Source organism: Rhinolophus sinicus, chromosome 16 (assembly GCF_057876585.1).
Source record: "Rhinolophus sinicus isolate RSI-liver-muscle chromosome 16, RSI-T2T, whole genome shotgun sequence".
Taxonomy (NCBI): Eukaryota; Metazoa; Chordata; class Mammalia; order Chiroptera; family Rhinolophidae; genus Rhinolophus; species Rhinolophus sinicus.
This window is the reverse complement of record NC_142516.1, coordinates 117,159,778-117,178,290: the sequence shown is the minus strand read 5'-3', so window position 1 is coordinate 117,178,290 and position 18,513 is coordinate 117,159,778. Positions and strand designations below refer to the sequence as shown.

The 18,513-nt window shown below is 35.7% G+C and overlaps 1 protein-coding gene across 2 annotated transcripts in view; it reads left to right on the top strand.

Moving 5' to 3' along the window:
* The first annotated feature begins 8,044 nt into the window (after positions 1-8,044).
* The window catches only part of SORBS2 (sorbin and SH3 domain containing 2), a 313,531-nt gene continuing 303,062 nt past the window's right edge, over positions 8,045-18,513 (top strand). For both annotated transcript variants that reach the window (XM_074329790.2, XM_019736081.3), the window contains exon 1: positions 8,045-8,220. The gene's annotated coding sequence lies outside the window, so the exon portion shown is untranslated. The remainder of the gene's footprint in view (positions 8,221-18,513) is intronic.

Genomic DNA, 18,513 nt, shown 5'->3' with positions numbered 1-18,513 from the left:
GACAATAGGAAGTTTGGTTAGAGATGATTTATTTTTATCAGGGTTAAAGTGGCACTTTAAAACATATTTTAAAATAGAAACCTCTGTGTTCCCCAGACTTATAGTAATCTAAGTAATAATGTCCTCTGTTTATTGCCCAGAAGAGCTAACGTGAATGGAGCAATTTATGAGAATAATAATTTTTATTGTAACAAGGTCTATAAATGTCTTTCAGTGAATCAGCATCAGAAGTCTCCTTTTTCCTGAAAATAAATGAATGAAGTAGGTCGAGGAGGTAAATCTAGACCAATAAGTTTTGCTGTTAAGACAATCCTGAAACAAAGCATTTCAGTTCTAGTAAGCAGACACCAACCCTTTGCATTGTGTTTGAGATCTGCAGCTGAATATGGCTTTGAAGTGAGCAGACAAAAGCGGTGACAGACTCAAAAGAACTAAACCATTGTACACAGTGTGAGTGTGTGCTAAGGAAGGAAAGGGGCTGCCTTTTGTACCACTGGTTAATTATCAGAAGGGTAGTTTGGATCCTTGTTTTTGGAATTAGAACTGACAGTTACCATTTATATTTAAAAACTTTATAGAGATTTCCTTACTTTATAGTAAAGTTTCTGATAAAAATGTACAAATTCACGCAGTTACATAGGCAGTCTGCCATTTTAAGCTAGCTGTTCCACTTCCATACAGCATAAGAAGTCACTTTATTGTGCAATTACTTTCTAAAAGCACTGATTTTTTTCCCCTTCTTTCCCCTCCCCCGAACTCTGGTTCAAGCCGTTATTTCTCAGTCTAGTTGTGTACAACACAGCTCCCTGGCCCACGCTGGTGGTATTATGAGTCCCGCGCTCCCCCCACCCCCCTGAGGCAGTGGGTCGCCACCGACAGTTGGTCTCTCACAGCAGCTCACGGAAGAGCTCACGGACTGCCGGCCACTCACGGCAGCACATGGTACCCCATGGCAGCCCAGCTCCAGGGAGAGCTGTTGTTCACAATCTAAGCTATAGAGGGCGCAACTCACTGGCCCATGTGGGAATTGAACCAGCGATGTCCGTGTTAGGAGCATGGCTCTCCAACCACCTGAGCCACCAGGCTGGCCCTAAAAGCACAGATTTAAGGTAAAGTCTGTAATCACTCATGGCAAACTCAAATTAAAGCTAATTGGATTTCCATAAAGCATTGCTTGTATGGATTACTTAGGCATAGGTAGAGGTAAACTTAATAGGACAATACTCCAGTATCTCTGGGTATGTTGGATAATGTTCAGGATGTCGGGTGGACAAGATGAATTATGCTACAGGACAGATCAGTCTCTTCCTCCTAATACATGTTGACTCTAGTTTTTCTTTCTATATCTTGAAATCCACAGTTCCACCCAAATTTAGGTACCAACATGAAGGAGGTATTCAATGTTTAGGGAGTGAATGAATGGTTAAATGATTAAATAGAAATATCAGCTGTGAAAATTATTTTTTATAATAAATTAATCTTACAGATTTTATTCTGAAGATAAAGATACATGCTAAAGGAATACTTATTTATTTCCTAACCAAAAAAGTTGATTTAAAAGTCGTTTTCTGTAGCAGCCAAATCTTTGTAGATCGCTACCATTGGATCAAATGTCCTTGACCTTCTCAAAACTCCTCAGTAGGCATCAAAAGGGTATTTAAAATTTTTTTCACTTTACTTTCAATGTTTAAAAGTCATTAAGATGTAAGATTTATTTATAATTGCATAAAATGCCTCTGATTCTAAAGTAGTAAGGGTATTTTATTTTACAGTTCATTTTATCTTCATGAATGAGTTTTTATTTTTAAATAATTATAAATGTTTTGGAGAAAAATATGCTGAACATATTTGTATATTCTCCTTGAATGTTATTTTGTTTTAGTTCACTTTTCCATCAGTTCTACTGCATGTGCTATCATTGATTTTAAGATGTGTGATTTTTTCTGAAGTGCTTCTACAAGAAAGTGACTGAAATGATGAGTCTGAAAGAGAATGCCAACAAACATATTCAGTGGAGGATTCCAAGTAGAAGTCAAAATTTTTACCAGTGAAGCCAGAGATGATCTTGGAATGAAGCTGAAACCAAATAATAAAATGCTCAAATACTGAGGACTTTCACTGTTTTTTATAGTTTGCAATATTGAGAAAAATATCCTATTAAAAGTTCTTACAAAATGAACTATCACACTTACATGAGATTGAAAACGAAATACATGAGAGAATTAGTTTGAGAAACGAGGGAATTATATAGTGTTTTGTAAAGTACAGTTATGCTATATCATAAGATTTTCTTGGATTTGCTTAGCATTAAAAAACTTTAAGGATTTCCAGACACTTGATTATTACAGTGTTGGTAGTATGGTACGTGTATTGAAAAAGTTGAAATTTTAAATGGTCTTATGACTTATCCTATATTACTCAGTTGGAAAATGGTAGAACATGCATTAGAATTAAGATTTTGGGGTGCCAAATTATACCATGAGCATCACTTCTATATACAACCCAGCCCTTGACCGCAAGTACAATTTCACTGCAAGTGGCCATCAAAAGCATTCTACATGATTTCTCTAAGTTCCTGTAACTTATTTTCTCTGCCTTCAAGATGTTCTATATATGACCAGGCTCTATTGTTCCCATAATAATGACAAGAAGGCTAATCTCTTCACCCTTCCATGAAAATTCTGTTTCCAGAAAGTATTACATAAATTTAGTCACTTTATTGGTGATTTGGTAAAAGACTGTTAGCCATCTCAGTAACATCCATCTCTGAATTCCTTATCTCTTCTACCTTCACAAAGAAACAGCCACATAACATCCCCCTTCCCTAACAACTTGTGCCCACAGAAAGTGCTATGGAGTCTTTTCAAGGAATTTGTTACATATGTGGTACTCAACTATACAAGGAAATCTGATGGGACAATTTCTATATGTTATTGAAACACATCACGTTTTTGACATTATACATGTAACACTATATATTTAGTCTTGTACATTACTCTAATTTTTATTGTTATCAAAGTGTTAATTTTTTAAACTAGAACACTAATTCAATATGAAGATCAAATTAGTAGGTTACTAAAGACGTAAAAGACCTTAAATGGCAAAATGTACTTTTTTTTCTCTTGGACTAAAAGTTTTCTCATTTAAAAAGTTCGTAATTTTATTGAAAATTTTATGATTCAAATTTACAGTATAGAAAGTATATAGGGAAAAAATAATGCTTGCTCTCCCCCGACACCCCCTGACTCTGCAGTTTTGCTCTCCAGAGGCGCCATTATCAGTGACTATTTTGTGCTTCTTTCAAAAGTTACTATTTTTTTTCACACAAATGTGTCTCCTCTTTTCACATCGTTATGGATTGCATTTTCCCACTAATCATCAGCAAGTAAACACAAATCTACCTCAGTTCTTAATATTCTGTAAGATAATAACTTTTATTTCCATTGAAGTTTTATGCATGCACATAGCTTATAGAGTTAAATTCAGTGATTACAAAAACAGTACTCCTTGCTATTTCTTATTCATCAGATGCAATCATATTAAAAATTCTAAGTTAATTTAGTAATTTTTAAATCTCTAAATAGCATGTTTATATTTCTACTACTCGCTGTTTCACTTTTAGGCTTCGACCTTATATAAAGTTTATATATTAACTTTTTCCTTTGGAAGATGAGAATTTCTCTTTCACCCATACACCCTACACCTACCACACAACTGTAATTGCAGTCAGCTGTCCTTCAAATATTACATTTCTGCTTGTATCAATACTCAATGCTTTTATTACATAGTTGTATAAACACTACTCAAGTCTGATCATGAAGTATACTATGAATACTTTTCCTATACAATAAAATTGTTCTTATTTTGTTTTTCACTTTTTATACACTTAGAATTAGTAAAGCCCAAAGCACTCCCCCAAGTACATAAATCTTCTCTCAAAATATTAAATATATTATATACCATAATGATTTTATTTTCCTGAAAACAATCTCTCTGGGAACTTTCTGGCCTGTTCCAAACTGGATTGGTAGCTTCCTGGGTTGGCATCTATTTTGAAATCTTACTCCAACAAAATAACATTCTCTTATTTTGTTATGGGAAAAGGGTCTTGAGAAAGACATTTTAAAGACTTTTCGTGTTTTTAAAAAAAGTCTTATTCTATCTGAACTCTTAGAGATAATTTGGCTGGAGATGGAATTCTAGGTAGGATGTTATTTTCCCTCAGAATTTAAAAGACATTTTCCCACTGTCTTCCAGCATCTAGTATTGTTGTTGAAAAGAATAACACCATCCTAATTCTTGATACTTTATATGTAATTCATGGTTTTCTTTCTAAAAGTTTATAGAATCTTCTTTGTCCCAAGTTTTCTGAAATGCCATGAGTCAAATATGAGTCAAATATATACTTCCAATCTGGAAACTCATGGGAACCTTTCTTGAATTATTTTTAATGTTTTTTTTTTCCTTTTGTTTACTTCATTTCTCTCTTGCTAGATCTTCTGTTATCCATATATTGGATTTCTAGACTAAACCTCAAATTTTCTTATATTTTTCTCATAATTTTTCCTTTTCACTTAAGTTTCAAGAATATTTTCTCAATCAATTCTTCCATGAGTTTTCCAAGCGTTTTTGGTTCCACATATTTCCTTCTTGCAGCTGCTTATTCTTGTTTCTTAGATAAGATATAGTCAGTCTTCACTTAATATGATAGTGAAGGATTGTTAAAATAACCATGCAAACAGAAACAATGCAAAGCAATCTTAATGATCAATAGGAAAAATGACAACTGTTTTGTAAACTTTAACAATTTTTTCAAAACATTAACAATTTATATTATCACTTTTAAATATATAGGAAAATAAAAATTAATAAAATATATTTACTTAATACACTGAAACTTAAAACATTGAAAATTAAAGTGTTTTTTAATCTGAAAATAATCCTTGTCACCTTCTACTGATATAACTTACAATCCTAAATGAATATCTTTTCCCTGTCTTGACTTGTCATACTCCTTTCTACATTTGGATCAGCTTCCAACTATATATCCTTTGTGCATTTGGTGTCATGAAATACCTCTGAGAGCCTTTTAATGTGAATTATTTTGCCAGTGTCACTTCTCAGATATCTTCATCATTTTCATTACAAACACTTTCACTACATAAAATATTTGCCAGTTATAATGTCCCCTTTAGTCTTAACCAATCCTTAGAAGGTAGGTGCAAATTTCATAGCAGCATCCTTTTCTGCTCTAGCAACTTCATAAGATAGCTTAACATTAATCAATTCAGTCAATTTTTGAAACAATGAAACTAGCTACTCCTGGCAATAAATGTTTCTTCTTCTATTCCCAATAATTGTTTTCTTTTAATATGGCAGCTAACATCAACACTTTGACCTGAATGCTAGCCAAAATTATTTTTTTTTAAATTACAGTCTTCAATCCAACCATAAGCGACTTTCTGTTCCTAGTGCAATTTAATCTAAAAGATGTTGAAGCAACTTTACCTTGTTTTATTTTTTTTTATATTCATTGGACTTTTACAGTGTGGTTCATGTAGGCTCCTTCCTATCTTGTTTGCTATCACCATTTCTAATGATATCACATTTTACTTACTGTGTTACATTTTTAATTTCATTGCTATACTTTCATCTTTGTTGGCCAATTAACCATTTCTTTTCATTAACCATTCTGGAAAATGACACACGGGTTTATCAGTGGGACATAAGGTTGCTGCAGAACTCACACTTTGCTGCCTGTGTGTGAGTAGATGTGCAGTAACCAACCATGGACAGATGTTGAAAGAAGTGATGTGATTAGTCACTGATCGTGATGTGCATCCATTATTACTTAGTGACTGTGGGCAGAGAACTAACAGAAAAGTTTGTGCACTACGCAATTACTCATAGTTAATACAGGCATACCTCGGAGTTATTGTGGATTTTGTTTCAGACAACAACAAAGTGAGTGTCTCAATAAAGTGAGTCAAATGCGCGTTTCGGCTTCCCAGAACATATAAAAGTTATGTTTACATTATATTGTAGTCTATTAAGTGTGTAATAGCATTACGTCTAAAAAAATTACATATGTTAGTTAAGAAAATATCTTATTGCTAAAAAATGCTAACCATCATCTGAAACTTCAGTGAGTGAGTCATAATCTCTTAGCCGATGGAGGGTCTTGCCTTGATGTTGATATAAATGCAACATCTGTGAAGTGCAATAAAGCTAAGCACAATAAAATGATGTATGCTTGTATGCCAGGTAACTGAAATCTGAACTCTATTACCAAGGGCCTGGTGTTATAAACTAAACTGTGTAACTGATATTCACGCATATTGGAACAATGCAAAGTGAGAACTGCTTGTGCATATCTTATTTCAACAAGAGCATTAACGATAGTACTTAAATGATTTTCCCATTGTTTCCTCCAACTTACTCTTTTCCATATCAGTTTGTCTGTCTGTTCTTTACCTGTTTCTTTTTGGTTTGTTTTGTTCTCTGCTTAGATATTAGATATATGTCTGATCTGTTTGTATGTAAGACTGGGCCATAAAAACTCATGTGTAGCATTTATTAACGTGGCCTTCACTGCTGGGTGATCTGACTGGGCCATTTATTACAGAATATCCATATTAATGCCTTTAAGTCTTATGTTTTATGATGGCCAGAGTCCCCAGGAAACACTTTTCAAATGTATTTTATGGAGAGTAGAGTATGCACCTTGCTGTTCATCTAGTGTATACCTGTCTCCTAGGAGTTGTGCAGGAGAGAAGGCGCATTTTCCGTTAACTCCCATATTTTCATTTTGGTACCTTTATTTGTAACCATGCTAGTCCAGGGACACTCTGTTTCAGTCTCTCCAGAGAATAAATCTCCAGTGTTCTGCTAAGATGAAAGATGGACAGTCAGACCCCTGCTTTTTTAGCCCCACCTTAACTCTACTTCCAAAGATCCATTACATCACCAGTTCCAGAGCTTATTTGGGTGGCACATTGTGATTTCTGTCAGTCCTTGACTTTCCCCATTGCTAGCTTAGGATCCAACTTTCCCTGGTCACGTAATCTGTTCACTGCTCTCTAGTTTTCTAAATTTGGTTGCAATTTTCCCGTTTCTTTGTCCTTGTGGTTTTATTGTTTTTAAAAGAAAAACTTTGTCATTTTAGTGAGGCTTTATGAGGGAGAAATGGTTAAATATATGCAGTCAATTCACCATCTATAATTTGAAGCCTCTCATTTAAAAAATAATATACTAATGGGTATTTTTGAATACCCTGTACTAAATTCTTGACCAAAGTAAAGTAGGAAATTGAATCTAATATATGGATAGGAGATGATAAAGCTATAGCTTTAATTCTTTTCTTATTTTGCCTGCTTTCATAGAATAAAAGATTTGATATTTCTACCTATTTTGTTCTAGAGACGTTAACAAAGGCTTGACTATTTTTCTATCCGTGATCTTTATGCTTTCATTATCATAGCCATATAAAATCAACCATAAATATTGTAAGAGCATTTTGTGTAAGAGATTTATAACACTTTCTTACGGTGGTTTCGGTAGCCTTATTCAACTGTATCTCCTGGCATTTTCAATAACCCTCTTAATATATTCTGTCATCCCCATCTGTTTTGATTTAATGTTGATTATACAGACATGCCGGGCTGCAAGAAGCCACCTGATCACGTCAGCAGTTTGTTATGCGTGCATTAGACTCCAGGTATTTTCAGAAATGAAACATAAAACTGCTATTGTTAAATTATATCCATTTTATTAGGTTTCTCCCGGGTAAATTATGTAGACCTTCAGAAAATAAAACATCAGACATATTCAAAGACAATCGCATCACTGCGTTTTAGAACCAGTTCAATTTAACCTGCCACTAATTCCCTAACCAGCAATTCTCCGAGTGCATCCCTAGGGAAAATATATTGAACACAGTTGAAGGTTAAGGCAGAGGAGTACAGTGAGACTAGGAGGCAGCCAATCAGATGGCGAGGGTCTAAAGATCTGATGCCTCCAGGCAAACACCAAGCTGAGCTGGTTAGTCTCCTTTCATTGCAGACGAACACCACATACATGTCGTAAATGCTCCCTGTGTGGGCAGCAGCCACCAAGCAGACCCTGTAGCTAAGAAGAGAGGGATACATGCCCAAGCAACTCAGTCTGCACCACAGCCGACAAGACAGCGATATCCCTGTGCTGGAATGTTCTCATGCAAAGGTATCGGTTCTTTTTCATTAAGTTGCTATATTTCTTAAGGATTACGGAAAGCAGAGATGCTGGTGCTGGAGGAAGATCTCTCTGCTTTCTAGTAATGCTTTGTTCCTGTTCTCAGTGTAAATGCCAGCCTTTGAAGATGGGTAACCTCTGGGGGAGACGGTAATTAGCAGAATAAAGGAACACTTTACATTGCTTAAGCTGACTGTGTACAGACCTTTATTAGGACAGACTCTTTGTTATTGTTGCTATTGTTCTGAAGGTAAACTGGCTAAAATGCAGCTTTAAATCATCACATTCTGCTATGTCTATAACTAAAGAAACCCAGGGAAAGAACTAGGGGGCAGGAGGGGGGCAGGGAAAGTAGGGGGGCTACATATCTTGAAGGTTGCTGCAATTTATCTAGCTATCTACCAGCCTGAGAGAGAAAAAGGACCACATTGCTGATCTAAAGTAGAGAAAGAGAATTTTGTCACTGAGGGTTCCTCTATGCTTTTGACACAAGTTTTATAAAGCACACTTTGCATATTCTCGTCGGCTTAATAATTAAGATGACTTAATTATCATTTATTACTGACAGCTGGTGTAATCGTCTAACAGTCATCTACATATTAGCAGCTCTTGTTTTAGTGGTCCAGGTAATAGGAAGGATAATTTAATATGTTACAGAGTAACAAAAGACCCATGAGAAACATATTGCATTAGGTGAGGCAGGAGACTGCTTTGTGGAGCATTTATGTTTTGGAGTGAGTCCCTTCTTTTGTCTCTCCTCTGCATCAATTATCTGTTAGAAGGAATGGATAAAACAGGGACTTCCATCATGTACCATGTATTTAGAGTAAAACAATTATTTCTTCTGTACATTAGGCAATACTTAATTTATGTCTAAGACATTAAATAGTTAGCCATATGGAAAGGTTTCACTGGTAAGTTGTTCATTATCCTCCACGGGACATTGGAAATCACACATCAGTGGGTTATCAATGGTGGCCTGAATGAAGTTGAGATAAACTGTTGTCCCAGGGAGCAGAAATGAATACAAGGTATGCTTGGCTTCATTTTCCAGTTATCTCTCAAAAGCATGGCTCATTAACATTTTAATCTTCATAGTTAATTATCAGGGTGAACGTTTTCATATCACATCTCTGAAAGCTCTCCTAAGTAATGTAGATTCTTTGTGCAGTTATTTTTTTAAAGAGGGGAAATATTTAGGCAATGGTTATAGTTTCTAAATTGCCAGGCCACTGGTATTTTTCATTCTTGTTTTTATTCATTTATTTATTATTTATGGTCTGTGGCATTAAATATACTTTGCCCCTGTAACATCGTCAGTTATGCTATTATGATACACTTTGTGATTTTCAGTTTCTCTAAATATTTACAAGGTACATGATTTTATTTACAAATGTCACATAAATAAAACTAATATGTATAGATAATATTTAAAAATCACTATTTAAACTTGAAAATTCACTATATTTAGTTATATGTAACACAATTAATTATAATAAAATATTGTAAAAATTAAAATTCTAAATTTTAAGATTTAAAAACTCAATTCAAATAAAAATAATATTTTTTCATATATGTGAAATTTTTTATTTATTTATTTCTATACTTAAAAGCTATTGCTTTGGAGAGGGTGAAATTAACTAATTAATGGGATGGCCATAGGGAGTTTATTAGTAACTGTGATGAATGGGAATGGGAATATAGAATTAGTAGTATTTTGCAGAAGAGAATACAGAAGGATAATATCTTGTGTACTTGAGCTATGAGAAGTGTTCTGACACCTGAGATGATATAAAATTTATTTCTATGAAAGGAAGAATCAAAAGAACAGTCAAGATGTAATCTTAGACAATAGGGTTAGAGTCAACAAAGCCTTTTAAGACATCAGGAGATGGCTTAAAGGGAATGAATGAAAGCAAAAGGAGCGGCATTGCACTCTGAAGCAGCGTCAGGAGAAAATAATGGACCTAGACTGGCCTTTGGCACCAGACAGACCTGGATGAAATGCCAGCGCTGCCACCTACTCCCTGTGTACCCTGGGTAAATTAGCCCCACCCGGCTGGTTTGTGAGAGTGAGAAGGAGTCCACATAATTATAAGTAGTTCACGTAAATATGAGAAGGGTGTAATTTAAAAGATATGATATCAAAGTCGATTGTGACCCTGTTAGGACTGAGTGGAGACGTGATAACTCCTTATACTTAGAAAAGGGGATTGACTACAGCAGACGAAGGAGAAAAGCCCTTCCTTCTTAGTTCTTCTCTGGCCTCTACCCTCTCTATTCCATCTCCTCAATAATGTCCAAGCATCTACCTTTGAGAGAATCGCCTTCAGTGTAATGCTTTGAATCCTATTTAAATGCAAATTGCCTTGGCACGACTACTTTAAGATATTATTACTCCTTGGTCTTCTGGAAGGACCTGAGAGCAGATGCTGATAGGAGAATGCTGAGTAGGAGAGAGATTTTTTTTTTTGATTTTTTTTTTAAGGGAAGGGTGGGGAGTTCCAGGCAAAAGAGATGCTATTGAGAGAGGAAGAGCTAATTGGAGAGTCTGGCAGCCGGGACATGTATCCTACCAGGATAACTTAATAAATACCTATAGAGAGATCAGGTCAACGAGGAGCATAAAATGAGGCTGAGGGTCCAAAATAAAGTGGAACGCCCAGGCAGGCAGCAGTTTGGCGAGAAGCATGATACATACACACTTTGTTTTTCTTGGTCACCTATGAGGATGTTTGCTGCAAGCAGTGACTTAATGCTGTTTGTAGGAAGAACTTATTTACTGGCTTGAAGGGAAATAAACAAGGGGAAAGGAAATAAAATTTAAGGGACAGAGCGGATTTATTTTTATGGCATAATCATTTTTGCCAGAGTGCATGTCAGGAGATAATGTGAAGGACCGCTCTGTTGAAAACTAACTGGCTGTCTGCATGCTCAACTTAGATCAAAACATAAACCATCAATGTCGCCTCTGAGCTGAATGACCTCCACATTTGTGGAAACCTCCAGACTCTCCCAGCTCGAGGTAACTCAAAAGTACCTCCTAGATTTTCTCAAACTTGAATTTACTCCCATTTACACGTATGCTGCCATCTGTTTAGGAACGATTGTGTCTAGAGGAGGTTGTGTGTCACTTGAGGACCAAATGTTTAGGGCACTGCCCAGGCAGGAAGTAAAAGAGAGGGTTCTGGTGTTCCCAGGTCATTCCCACTCACTGACCAGTGTCTTAAATTCTGCCTTGAAACCACTGAAATGCAAACACCTCTGGATGAACTAACACTATAAAAAGCTATTTTAACTTTTCTACCACTTTTAATATTCTGCCTTCTTTTTTTATAGTTTTGGTCATGTTTATTTGTTTCCTTCAACAGATTGGAGTTCTTTCAGGAAAAGGATAGAGTCTGACTTCAAATTTACCATTGCCGAGCAAAAGGCCTGCCACCTAGAAAATACTACGCTAATATTTTTTCATCTCATTAACACAATTCATTTCCCAAGAAACCAATCAATGTATGCCTATTGAACCACCAAGCTACCTAAGTTACCTGAAGGATAAAGGGGCCAAATTAATAGCCTCCATTTGAGTTTTCAATAAAATCTGTGAATTAGGGAAAATTTACCTTTGTTCCACATCTCTCAGCAGCCTCAGATCAATGTATCTTGGCACCCTCATGGTTCTGCAAATACCAGAGGACAGTTTATGCCCAAGCAAATCTAATAAATCCATATTGATGTGGTAATAGGTCACTCTCGTTAATATAGGAGCCACGTCCAGAATGTGCAATGTCAGGGAGGGCTGGTAAAAAGGCTGCAAAGGGACATTGGAAGTATCTGCCAGCTACTGGGACGTGGAGGTTGACTTCTAAGAGGGACAAAGGGTACAGACTATAGAGCAGCAGCTCTAGCTGGGCAGTGAGCTGGGTTTCTGGAGTCAGATGAAGGACTTCTAAAATGAGTCGGGATGACCAATCCCTCTCTCATCTTCAGAGAACATAGAAAGCCTCTTCTCGGACATTGTATGAATAGTCCTGTTTCATCCCTCACAATTTTGTAAATCCTTCTTATGACTTTTCAAAATCTTTGTCATAGACTGGGAAAAGAAGCCAAGTGTATGTTTTCTTTATGCCTAAAGTGATGATGCGTTGGTACCTGCCTGTTAACAACCAGGCCTGTGTTATTATAAAATGACGCAGGTCATGAAAAACAATGGAGTGATTTTGCTGGAATGTTACAAAAAACAAAACAAACAAACAAAAACTGTCTTGTTTTGTTTTGTTTTAGTATGATGTCATGAAAGGATCCTTTGGAGGTAGCATTGAGGTTTATGACCTGTGATTCAATCAGCGTAAGATGTTATCCTTCCCCCACCGTCCATTCCTTAAACTCTACCATTAGAATTTTTCCTATGGGCAGACACAGGAAACCATTTGTAGGCTCATTTGGAGGACATTCAGCTTCCTCTTGAACTATAGGGGGACTCTAGTCCATTCATATTTCGTTCACAGAAACATTTGAGCTCCCTTCCCCCAACACCATGGGAATAGATGGCCACCGTTGTACAGTATAATTTCTGAAGTGTCTCTCTAGAACACACTCAGCCTGTCCTGAGAGGAAAAACAAGAAACACTAAGAAAAAAAGAAAAAGAAAAAAAAAAGACTCTGAACAAGTCAAAACGTGTAATAAAAATTAAAATATTCCTATTTGTGACAACATGGATGGATCTTGAGAGTATAATGCTAAGCGAAATAAGTCAGACAGAAAAAGCAGAGAACCATATGATTTCACTGATATGTGGTATATAAACCAAAAACAACAAAAGAACAAGACAAACAAATGAGAAACAAAAACTCGTAGACACAGACAATAGTTTAGTGGTTACCAGAGGGTAAGGTGGGTGGGGGGTGGGAGATGAGGGTAAGGGGGATCAAATATATGGTGATGGAAGGAGAACTGACCCTGGGTGGTGAACACACAATGGGATTTATAGATGATGTAATACAGAATTGTACACCTGAAATCTATATAATTTTACCAACAATTGTCACCCCAATAAATTTTTTAAAAAATTAAAATATTGTTCCCAGCATGGTCTTACAAGTACGTTACTTAAGGCTTAAATATGCCTCACTAAATTCAATCCCTTTCAAAACGTGGTATAATAGAATATGAACTTTGCACTTAAGTAGATTAGACCTCAATTCAATTCCTTACTGTACCATTTTAGTAGCTGATCAATCAAATGAGACTGATATCTATCTACTTTGTATTTCACTTGAAGTTTAAATTGGATAATATTAAGTATCTATGATGCCATCTGTTGCAGAGTAGACATTTAATAATTTGGAAACAATTATTTCTGTTCCAGAGTCTAGTTCAAATGTGATGCTTTGCATAGGCTAGAGGAAACATTCCTAATCTGACATCTGCCTGTGTTAGCAGCCTTGCCTCCTACCCTGACCAATCCACTGACTATTTCTCCAACCTTATTCATGGGCAATACTTGAGGTTCACAAATGCTGTATGCTGGTTTTTTTTCTTTTTTCTTTTTTAATTTATTTTTTCAATTTATTGGGGTGACAATTGTTAGTAAAGTTACATAGATTTCAGGTGTACAATTCTGTATTACATCATCTATAAATCCCATTGTGTGTTCACCACCCAGAGTCAGTTCTCCTTCCATCACCATATATTTGATGCTGTATGCTGTTTTAGTCTGCATTCCACTATGTTTGCCTTTACATGTTCTTTCCTTGACATGAAATGCTGCATTTCTCCCTCCTCCCATTTCCCAGAAATGTCCTCTTCATCATTGAACACATAGCTCAAAGACGGTATGCTTCTTCTCAGTGATATTCTTTGTACCTTAATAAGGTAGCTAATATTTGATGATTCTTACTATCTGCCAGGTGCTCTTTCAGGTAAATATTTTGCACAACTGATCTAATTCAATACTGAAATTCATTATTGCACTCATTATAATAGATTGTCTGTCTTCCCCCACTACATTTTGATCTTTGAGTGTAGAAAAAAGTGATTAATATAGCTTGAATGAATGAATGAATGAATGAATAGCAAGATAGATGGGTAGAGGAAGATAGAGTGGATAAATGTGTTTTAGAGGATATGAAACTGCTCTCTGAGATGGGCCAATATTTCAGGGAGAAAACTGTAATGAAGCCCAGGAATTTTAGAGAAGATACTATGTAAACAAATAAACAATAACAAATGTAAACCAGAATGGACTGATGGAGATTGGAAAGGTAACTGCAATTTGGTCTGACAGAAAACATTGAAAATAAGAACAAAGAAGCTAGTTTAGAGCATTCCTGTAGAAAGCATCCAGGACTGCATTTAGCATGGGTTTCAGTTTCCAACGAAACTAGCCAGAGAGGTCTAGATAGAAAAAGAACCAGTACTTCTGGAATTATAACACTGTATTCAGATTAGCACTTTCTTAGATTTAGGCCATATGCTAAGCACATTACACGAATTGACTCATTAAACTTACTTTAAAAAAATCCAAGATAAGAGGGATATTGTAAACCCCATTTTATAGATGAGACAACAGAGAGGCAGCCAGACTTGGCTCAGACTAGGAAGTTGGAAATTAGAAAGCTTCGATTTGATCCCAAGTCTGCCTAACTCTAATGTTCATACCCTTTATATTCTGCTGTCCTGGCTCTTTAAACTGTGGGAGATGGCTCAGGCTAGAGAAAAGGTAAATTAGTTTGGAAGAAAAAAAAAGACAATGAAGAGATTGTAAACAAAGAGAACTTAGATACCGGAGGAGACAGTCATCCATTCCATGTTCAACTAATTGAGGATTGTGAGATTTCTTTATCTATAGAGTGTATCCCCTAAGAGTCCCATTACTGTGAACACTGAGGACTAACCACTTATATGGATTGCATTTCTCTGGGTGAGGGAGTAGGGAGAGGATGGTAGAGGAATTCAAGAAAACTGAAAGGGGAAAAGCTATACATGCCATGACCATGAACTCTGGAGGCAAAAATTCTCAATTCCTCTTTGACCACATCCTTACTATGAGTATATGACTGTGGAAGTATGGGATAGAAATCAGGGGAGTGACAGTGCCAAGTTACGGCTCAGGGACCCATATGTTGGGTTACTGTCAAGGAGATTTGTCTGATTTTACCACTCTAACTCAGATAGTCATTGATGAAGGATTGTTTCTGGAGTCAGACAGCAATCCAACAAGCCATATGTAATTGTCATATTTTACATAATTGAATTAAATATGTTTTATCAGTTTGATAAAATAATAAATTAACTAACATTTTGGGGAAGGTTTTATTATCTTATTCAGTACTTTTCATTTCACATTTTAAAGATGTATGCTGTAAAATACGTCTTGTTTACAAAATTTGGTTCAGATGTTGAATTTCTTCCACTGACATATTTTTTAAAAAATGAATCCATTATTTGGAGGAGAAAATTGGATGGATGAGTAGATGGAAGTTTGTGTTTTATTTTGTTTAATTTGGTTTATATTCCCTTTGCTGACATTTTGATTAGAACACTATCTACCAAGGGAAAATATTTTGAAACATAACTGCACAATAAATGTCACACATTGATTTTTCTGAAATTCATATCTATATCTATCTCTCATCACAAGTTTTTTGCCTCACACATTTTCAGATTATTTCAGATAGCTAAATTTACAAACATATTTATGGGGTTATTGTTCTTTTCAACCCATATCTTTTTCTTCCATTCTCGCCACTGCCTTAATTCACATTCTCAAATTTTTGGTTCAGATTATTGCAACAACCTGCTAACAGGTCTCTTGGCCCACCGCCTTCAACCTCTGCATAAAAGCCAGCATTCTCTTTCTGAAACACAAATGTACTCATGCTGGTAACTTCCTGAAACTTTTTGAGATAGCTCTTTGTTCTTAGAATAAAATCCAGCTTCCCTCATGGCCTACAGTCTTTTTTGATCAGAAACATGAGATTTTCCCCTAACTGTCTCTGCATCCCCCACTCTGTATTTCATACATTGTATACTACTTGTAGGTTGCAAATATACCTGTTATTTCACCACCCCGAGCCTTTCTGAATGGTGCTGCTTCTGCCTGGAGCATATCCTCCAACCCCTCATTCCTGTCACTTCCCTACTCTTACCCCTAATACCTTCATCTTGGTTTGTCACAACTTCCAGCCATCCTTTGCTCATTCTTTCCACTGCTCACACACTTACACAGTGTGGATTAGATGTCCTTCCTCTAATCTCATTTAACACCCTATTCATATTTCTAACATACGGACCATGTTTTATTTATGTTTGCCTGGTTCTCAATAAGTGTCTGTGGAACGAATGAATGATTGAGCGATGAAAAAAAAACAAGAATTCTCTACAATAAAAGTGACAAAAAGTACACATTTTCTATATATAATAAATGGAATCTATGAGAGGATCTGTAGATGAAATCAATATACTTTGTAAAGATTTGCCAAACTTGGGCAATGATCAGAAAATAAATTGAGATTTGAATCATTATCATTTTTTATTCTTGCTGTAAAATGTTGCCCATTAAATGTGCTTCCCTAAGACATACTTTTAAAATTTGCTAATTAGTATGGTATACATTTTATGTGTTGATAATCTGGTCTATACATTTGGTTTGGCTTCCTCATTTATTCAACATTATTCTGTTAGAAGAGAGCCTATAGGGTTCACAAATTTCTCAGAGGTCAACCTCTCATTGCAATAGATGTTCTATCAACCAGTTGATAGAATCAAGTGGGTAGATTAAGCCTCCAAGCAATCACAAAGCTGTTGTAGCATTTATTTTAATAATTGCTGAAGGCTATTTAGTCTCTATTAAACTTGTATATAGCCACCCCACCATTTTCCCCCCATGACATTGACTTTTTGAAGAGAACAAAACAGTTGTCTTGTAAAATGTACCAGAATCAGGTTTTGTGTGGTTATTTCACTGAGATGATGTTTACCTTGTTTCTCATTATCTTTATCTCCTGTAAACTGGAAACTAGTTCTTACGGCTTGAATAGATACTGTTTATATGTTTTTGGCAAGACTGTACCCTAAGTGATGTTTTATATGTCATCTGGAGTCACATACTTTCATGATGTCAAACTTCAGTAATGCTACATGTGATTTTTTGGTTAAGGTTGTTACTGCTAGATCATCCATTCCATTATAAAGAAAGGTTTCCTCTGTGCAATCATTAGGTAATCTGAAGGGTGGTAATTTGTCATTATTTGGGATATCTTCTTCCCCAAATAACCACTAGGTTTGTCCATATTGAAATGGCCTTAAACAATCTAAAGAGCTTATCTGGATAGATCTGTCTTGAATGTGTTCAAATAATGATCTATGAAAGAAGTATTTCACTAGAAATACCATTTATCCAATTCATTCCATCAGAAGAAATGCCAAAAGTGTCCTAAAAATTAGTGTTAAACTAAGCCGTCTACATTATAGAACATATAGATGACGTCATACAGGATTACTGTGGAATTTTTTTTTTCTTGTCCTAGTTATTAAATATACTACTGTATCTTCATCACCTAGGTGTCAACCAAAATCATATTTCTTCTGTTGAACTCCCAGAAATAATTAGAACAATATGGGGAACACCTGTTCTTCCGATAATTCCCTCAGAATATGAATCACTATGAATCGTAATGGGAGACCCAAGATGAAGACATACATTGTCTCTTTCCTTGTCTATTATAAACTCCCTAAAGGCAAGAACCATAATTCTGATTTTTTGGGAATAAAATTAGGGGCACAGGTGGAAATTATTCTGTGTAAGAACATGAGGACACAATGTCCTGAAAGTTAGGAGTAAAGAAAATATGAAACTGGGGAAATACAGTCACCTAAATGAAGGCAGTACTGAACTTGAGGAAGAGAAAACGTGGTTCACTAAGCTTTGGGGGACCTGCTGTTCCAGAGGCTTCTACAAATTCTCTTTTCCCACCAGCATTTTCTAGTTATATGCAAGTTCCAAAGAGAAGAAAGAGAAAAAGGACTTTTGTCTATATCTTGTTTAGTTGCTCTGAATTTTATTTCTCTTATACATAAAATAAATAGTTTGAAGTTTATGATCTCTAAAATGTTTTCCACCAGAATAACTATATGTAAGATTTGAGGTGAGGCAGGAGAAATGGATAAAATTTGAACAAGTATTGAGGAAAGGAGTAAGAAGGACAAACTATACCTGCGAGACAGTGTGGGATAAGTCAGTGAGAAAGAAAATACATGCAATGTCTCAAAGATAGAAAAGATGT